Source organism: Vitis riparia, chromosome 10 (genome assembly GCF_004353265.1).
Source record: "Vitis riparia cultivar Riparia Gloire de Montpellier isolate 1030 chromosome 10, EGFV_Vit.rip_1.0, whole genome shotgun sequence".
Taxonomy (NCBI): domain Eukaryota; kingdom Viridiplantae; phylum Streptophyta; class Magnoliopsida; order Vitales; family Vitaceae; genus Vitis; species Vitis riparia.
This window is the reverse complement of record NC_048440.1, coordinates 8116905-8125014: the sequence shown is the minus strand read 5'-3', so window position 1 is coordinate 8125014 and position 8110 is coordinate 8116905. Positions and strand designations below refer to the sequence as shown.

The 8110-nt window shown below is 25.9% G+C and overlaps 1 long non-coding RNA gene across 1 annotated transcript; it reads left to right on the top strand.

Annotated features, from left to right (window-relative positions):
- The first annotated feature begins 550 nt into the window (after positions 1 to 550).
- LOC117924175 lies at positions 551 to 1401 on the top strand. Its single transcript, XR_004652736.1, has 2 exons — positions 551 to 1040; positions 1140 to 1401. It is a non-coding gene; the product is annotated as an uncharacterized LOC117924175 (long non-coding RNA).
- The last annotated feature ends 6709 nt before the right edge of the window (positions 1402 to 8110 follow it).

The following is an 8110-nucleotide window of genomic DNA, read 5'->3' as shown; positions in this document are numbered from 1 at the left end:
CAAAAATAAAAATAAGACAACAACCTGAAATGAAAAGCAAAAATATAATTTTTTTTTTTTTTAATTTTGAAATTTTATATAAAATAATAAAATAAAAATATGGAAATAATACATAAAAAAAAAAATAAAAAAAAAAACTCTTATTGGGTATGGTTAGTCAAGAGGGAATGAAGGATTAAAAAAGGAAAAAGGGAATGGGAATTCTTGGGAGTGCACCCGACAGCCCTGGGTAGCTCCAGAAGGGAAAAGCAATCAACTTTAGTAGAGAGGGAAAGAAAAAGGCTAAGATGCAAAGCATTCAAACCTGGCGGATAGAGATAAAAACTAACCAATAAATTTAGATTTGGTGGAAAATATACTTGGAAAGAAGGAAACACAGCCAGGAATATCCCTTATCACCTAATATTAAAATGGTTAGTGACATCTATGCTTTTACCTAAACTTGGGTAGAATATTTTGCATTTGTTTTCAAGGCATAAAGGGAAAGAGGATTGGTCATGGTGGCCGGCTGGCTCCAGTGTGAATCAATTCGCATTCAATATTGGATTCTGTGGGATTCATCATTTTTATTAAATGATGTCTCTTTTAGAAAGAGAGGAACTGGGCATTTACATTTATGCTTTAAAAAGAGAGAGAAAAAATTCCCTCTGGCCTGCCCTCTATAAATATCAGTTTCCACGGACGCCACATTCCGTGACCTTTCTCTGCCTCTCCCTTTCTCTTGCAGGTGCTGCCTTTTTTCAACTCATTTCCACTGAACCAGAGAGAGGATTTTGGTGGTAGCTCCAACAGGAAGAAGAAGAAGGAAAAAAAAAAAAAACAGAACAGAACAGAAAGGTGAAATGGGTTGTGCCTGGCTCCCTGTATGCCACACGTAGAGACCACTCCCTTTCCCGGATTGGCTATTTGCGGGTGGCGTGCGAGGAGCCAAGCATACCCACCATTCTTTCCTTCTCTATTTTTTCTCTTTTTTGTTCTCTGTTTGGCTTTTTTTAAAACAGCAATCACATCATTAGCCATATTCTTCTAACGCTGGGCATGTAAGTGTTAGCATTATACTTCAAACCATCCTTTAATTTAACACTGGGCATGCAGTGATTTTTTTTTTTTTTTTTTTTTTTTGGATTTTTATTTTGAAGGGTTTGATTGTGGGTCGATTTCAATGGAAGGAGGCTTGGAGGAGTGTTACAGGGGATGCAGCTTTATTGGCTTGGAAGGAAAGAGAAAGATTTGTGGAGGAATATTTTCCAACCCATCCAATCAACACCACCTTCGTAAATCCTGGATTCCATTCCATCTCTTTGCACAGAGGCATCGTGTTTTTTGGAATTTTTGTTCCCATTTTACCCTTTGTTCCCATATTTAAGGCAATTATTTTATTATTTATTTCCATTGCAATCATTACCATGTGTTGCCAAATTGCATGGTCAGATCACTCACCTCCATTCACGCTCCTACCGAATGCTAATGGTCAAATTTGATTAGAGAAAATATTCACATAGTTTTACTTTTATTTATTACCCCTTTTAAAAATTACCTACAACATCAAAAGAAACAAGTTTATATTCTTGAAATAAAAAAAATTATTCCATTTTTATTTATTACAAATTATTTGGTGTATTTTTAAGATATTCAAAATATGTTTACAAGTCGAATAGAAAATTTGGTTTCAAAAGTAATACTACAATGATCTTGCCATTACATCACTGAACGAATATATTTAGTTTTTGGAAAGTATTAAACTTATATTTGGCTCTATAAAAAGAAAATAGAAATAAAAAAATCGAAAAAATATAAAGTAAATAAATTATACTTACATAACCCTTTAATATAAAGATTAAATAATTTAAAAATATATAATTTTCTTACTAATATCAATGATATTTGACTTTCTTTTGTATTTTGTATGATATAATCAAATATGAGAAAATTATTTTTCTTAAACAATTTTTTTTTTCTTTATTATATTTTGGAAATCAAACATAGCCTAAAATAATGAAAATATGTTAAAGAAAAATCATTTTATTATGTATAGTTAACATAAAAAAATATAAAGAAAAATTAAATATAATTAAAATTAGTTATAAATTATACATTTAAAAAAATAAATGAAATAAATTTAAATTAACATATAAAATAATTTATTGATTTTAAATCAATTTTTTTTCACTTTTTTTTTCTTTATTTTCTTTCTATCTTATTTTTCATATATTTTTGGATAACCAAAATAGAAAAAAAAAAAAAAAAAAAAAAGGGAAAAAAGGGGATTTTTTTTTTAATATGATTTAGGGAAAAAAAAAATAGTCATATTTTAACTTGGCGTTAAGGTAAATGGATTGTGTAAGTGCGTGACACGCGGTGCTAAGAGGAGCGTGAGTCATGGCTGAAATATATGCAAAAGACATCCTTTGATGTCCTGAAATGTGATGGTAGTTGCCAACACAAAGCTTCGGTCAATGTTTTCGTCCCGTGATTTCCGCACGTTAATCGTATGGATATGGAAGTGGATCATCTCCTTTTTGGAAATTCTGCGGTTCTTTGCCATTCTATTTAAGTCAAAAAAAACATTTTATGTTCTTCCTTTACTATTCATTTTGTTTTTTGAAGATAAATCTACCTAAAATAGCTTCTTTTTAAAAAAAGAAAAGAAAGAGTTCAGTTATATGTTCTTCTATTATGAAATTATAATAAAAATAAAAAAATTAGATTTAAAATAGTATTAGATAAGTGGTGTTTTTTTTTTTTTTTTACTTAATTTTAAATAAAATTTAAAATTAAATAATGTTTAATAGTGATGGAGTTGGGTTTAGGTGCTCAAGGGTTGACCGGACCTAATAAATAGGAAAAATAAGAAAAATGGTTTTTAAAAATTTTTAAACTACCTAGAAATTGTCCCTATTAAATAAATAAATAAATTATTTTTTCTCTTTTAGAGAACCGTCTCTCCCTACAATAAAACCACAAAGAGAGAAATATATTTTTTTTATACTTTCCTTGAAAACAAAAATAAGAATAGAATTTTTTTAATAAAAAAAAAGGAAAAAAATGTTATTTCTAGAAGTTTTTATTGTTTTCTACATGAAAAGGTTGAGGCTCTTATGCTTAGAAAAAAATAATTATCATATTCATAGTTTCATTTATGACTTATGGAAAAAAAAATTGGTCAATAAAACAAGCAATCAAGATTTCTGACAAGTATTCGATTGTTTTTTTATATAATATTTTATTTTTATTAAGCATTAAAAAAATTAAGAAAAACAATATATTATTTTTTCTATTCAGTTAAAAAATTATAATAAGTTATAAAAAATAGAAAAATATATAATCTAAAATTTGAAAGCAAAATACTTTCAATAAAAAGTTTTAAAAAAATCAAACATTCAATAAGATAATTAACAAGATCATTATGGTTGAATTTTAAGAAACCACATTTTTGGAGTTTTTTTTTTTCATTATCAAAGCACAAGTTACATAGAGAAAAATAATTAATTAATTAATTAATCCCTTCTCCTCATATGCGCTAATGAAATAAAATAAAATAAAATAGTACCATATATTAGAATGAGTCCTAAAGTCATTACCTTTTTAATGTCATTTAGTAATCGTTAATATCTCCACAAATTCATCATTTAGGTTTTTTTAATGTTATGTTTCCTTTTTAAAAAGTATTGAGAAGAAAAAAAGTTAAGAAAGATTTTTTGTATTTTGTTTTATTATAAAATTATAAAAAAAAATAAAATTAATTAAAAATTTATATATTTTTAAATATAGAAAATTAAAATAAATGAAAAGAATTTGAAATAATATATAAAAATATTTTATTATCTTTAATTTTTTTTTTTGCTAATTTTTCTCTTTAGTTTATTTTTCTTATATTTTATTTTCCAAAATTTCATAATAGATCACGAAAATCTTGGTGATCTTCTCTATCTAATGAATGGGGAGTCTGCTTTGAAATCGTGCGCTCTACACCCACCTTTCGAATATATGCTTCAATAGGAATCACACAATGGTAGATTGATGTAATAAAAACTTTTGATAAAATAATCGCTTGTAACCCAATAAATAAAATACATTATATGATTCGTTATAGGGATTGACTCTTTACCCATTCAATTACTTTGGCACTAGACGTTCAGTGTAGTTGATAGAGTTGAAGTTGTAAACTCAGATGATGCGATTTTGGCTTAGGAATCTTGAACTTGGGTATGAACTCCACCATTGTGACATTTTCTTTTAATATTTATGACTCTTTTCAATGTTCCTCAAGCATGGATTAAGTGATGGCTCATTGAAGTTCAAAAGTTGCTAATTTTAACATGGTATGGTATGGGAGAAGAGGGTCATTTTGGGATGTGGCTCGTGGAATTGTTCTTTGATGTAAATGGGAATTGACTTTTTAGCTTTTCTTCCTTCCCGCTTTTTGCTTTTGCTTTTGCTTTTTCCTTGTTTTATTTATTATTTATTGTTTTTCTGTCATATCAATTTATTTATTTATTTTAAATGATTTTTTATTCGCAAGGAGAAGGAGGGTACTTTATTAGTTGATTTTTCTAATCAACGGATGAAAATGTGGTCAAAATTAGGCATTGATGTGACATTAATGAAAAAAATAATTCAATAGCTTGGGGGAAGTGGTCATAGGGCAACTAACCAGAAAGGAAGAAAATGATGTTGTCTGGCATGATTAGAATTCTTTGTTTATCTTGGGTAATTTTTTTTTCTATCAAAAAAATGAAAATAAAAATAATTACTTAAAATTAACTTGCAAAAAGAATATAATAAGGTCCCAAACAAAATGAATTACATTTTTATTATATAATCACTTTTCTTTGTTTGAAAATCTAAGACTAGGTGCGGTTTTTTGGAAATTACTACAAAAAGAAAAAAAAATGTCCAAGAAAATAATTTTCTTATATTTGATTTATTATGGAAAATATCAAAGAAAGTCAAATATAATTAAAATTATGAGGAAATTTTTATATTTTTAAATTATCTAATATTTATATAGAAGAGTTAAATAATTGAAAAAAATTTGAAATGGTATATAAAAATAATTTATTGATTTTAAAACTATTTTTTTATTTTTCTTCATTTTTTTTTTATTTTTTTTTTCTCTCTATTTTCTTTCTTTTATATTTTTTTTTTTCAAATTTTATCATAATCAAACATAACCTAGAATAAAAAGAAAGAAAGAAAACTTTACTCTAAATCTATAGAAACTTTTTCATGTTTATTTGCTTTTTTTTCTTTTATGTTTGGTTTTCAAAAAGTTAAAGGGAAAAATAGAAGGAAATAAAAAGTAAAGAAAAATAAAAAATAAATTTAAAAGCAATAAATTATTTTTATATAAATCTCCAAATCCAAAAAACTACTTTCCTCATCATTTTTTTTTCTTGGTATTTCCTAGAACCAAACATAACCTAAATTTTCTTGTAAACTCACCTTAAACTCTTGATTGAACAATTAATAGACCTCTGCTTAATTAAGACATAAGTTATAGAAAAATCAACCATGGTATAAAATCAAACCTAATAACATTTGTCTTCATTTGTAATAAAGAAAAACTTTTAAAAATAATAATAAAAACAAATAATGATGGGTAGATAACAATTCATTTTATTGACACTAGTTTGATGTTTTCCACTAATTTCAAATTTCATAGGCTATTATTTAATTTATAAATTGAATTATTTTTACAATGAAAGGTGTGTGTCATGTTCTCTCTCTCTCTTTTTTTGTGTGTGTGTTATAACATTCATATTTGTATTCTTTTTAATAATACAAATCTTATACTCAAGGAAAAATTGTAAACTGAGGGTGTTTTTGTTTTTGTTTTTTTTTAAAAAAAAAACTTTTTATTAAAAGTAATTTACTTTTAAATTATATTATTTATTTTTCTATTTTTTTATGACTTATTATAAATATTTGGTCAAATAGAAAAAGTAAAAAATATTTGACTTTTTCTAAATGGAAAAAGTAACATGTTGGTTTTTTTTTTAATGCTTAATAAAAATAAAATATTATAAAAACAAATAATATAATACTTAACATTATTAAGCACTATTTAATTTTATGTTCTATTTAGAATTAAATAAAAAAAACAAATACTACTTTACCGAGCCTATACTTTTGACTAGGATATGAAGACTAAAAGTAAAAAAGATTCTTATGTTAGCATACTAATTGATAATAACAGTATTTAGAGGTCTTACTCTTATAAGTTGAAACCTCGTAAAAAAATTTCTTAAATGTAACTAACCATGAAAGAGGAGCATCTTCCGATGACCATTGTCCTACTATTTGTCCTGGCATAAGTTGTTGCAATAATGTGGTAACATTGGATAGTTGAGATTTCAATGAAGTAATGATGTGTCCTTGTTCATCAACCTTATCCTCTAGTCGAGCCCTACCATCACACACCATGGTTTAACATAATATTAAGGATGACCAACTCATCGTTTTAGAACTTAAGGTGTGAACTAAAGAAAACGGTTAGGATGTGTTATGCCCCACGGTCATTTCATATCTCGGGCCTAAAGGTTTAAAGCGGAAATGACACAAATATTCATCTTGTAATTGAAAATTACCAATGATCAAATTGCTATTTAGAGTAGTAGAAAAAAAAAATCTAAAATCTTCCAATGTCGACTTTAAAACTAACATATCAACTAAAACATTATTGTCCAAGTATAATTAAACTTAAACAATAGCTAATAGAAATCAAATTCTAACATTTAAATAAAGTCGAAAAGAAAGTTTAAACAAATGTTATAATAAAACCAAATTCTCGTCCTAACCATCACTCTTCGTCCGAACTGAGGGTATCTAAAAAATTATCAATAAAAGAGGATGAATTCAAAGCCAAATAAAGAACATTAATACAATTTCATGAATCAAATATTTTTAATTATGCTTGCAAATAGGAAATATAGGGTACAATCATTTTCATAAAAATGTTTGAGTTCAAACAAGTTAATACATTTTAAACTGTTCAACCAACCATTTTCATTTATATCAAAACCATTTCACATCAAATACATTTCAAATATTTTCACTCTGGTTATCAAATAACAAATGATATCCAGTTAAGTGAAACTTTACAAATGATATCTTTTTAAGGTGGACAATCAAATACTACTAGTACTAATAACCTCTAACCAAACTCTTAGAGGTTGGGGTCCAAATCAATTACATTATCCACCGTGAAAATGTAAAAGTCAATTATTATATCCCGTTGATAAATGCCAAAAAGTCAACTATTATATCTCATTGACAAGGATCAAACAAACCAAAGTCAAATACTTTTTTTTTTTTTCTATTCAAACTTATGAAAGCATAATATCTCCATATGTTTTGTTATAAACAAAAGAAAAGTTCTAATATATTTTTTTCGTGCAAAAATATATTTAATTCATGCATAAAAGCAAAAATAACATGTATACATTTTAAACAACATGTATATAAAAAAATATTTTATTTTACAAAATATATAGTAATTTCTCTTACCTCAAAGAAGCATTCAAAAATCTTGAAGAAAATAATCATAAAGAATCTACTTTTCACCTAACATAACATAAGAGAAATAACTATTACTATTTATTTATTATCTTAGGTTTGACAATTCTAAAAATTTTAGGTATTCAAATTAATATTTTTAATTATGAAAGATAATTTAATTAATCTAGTCCTTATTTAAGTAAAATTAATAAATTTCTAATTCACCTAAAAACTTTTTGTTTTTTTTTTTCCAATTTATTTCTAAAAACACAACATAATTTAATTAAACTATAATTCATTTTACTAATTAAATTCTATACTATTTATTAACTTACCATCCATCATTAATATAATTATTAATAAACCAACAACTACCTAACCTGCTACTTCCCCATTTTCAACATCTTACATCCCCGTTTTCAACACTTAAGATATTGTGACTATTTTCTTTTTCTTTATTCTTCTACTTACTACCACCAAAAAGTCATTTACAAGTTATATAACACTGTCATACTTACACGGACAACTTGTACTTTTTTGTTTTTTTGTATTCCTTTCTATTCTTCTAGCTCTTGTTTTCTCTACAGTTACACTTCCAGAAATCACGTAA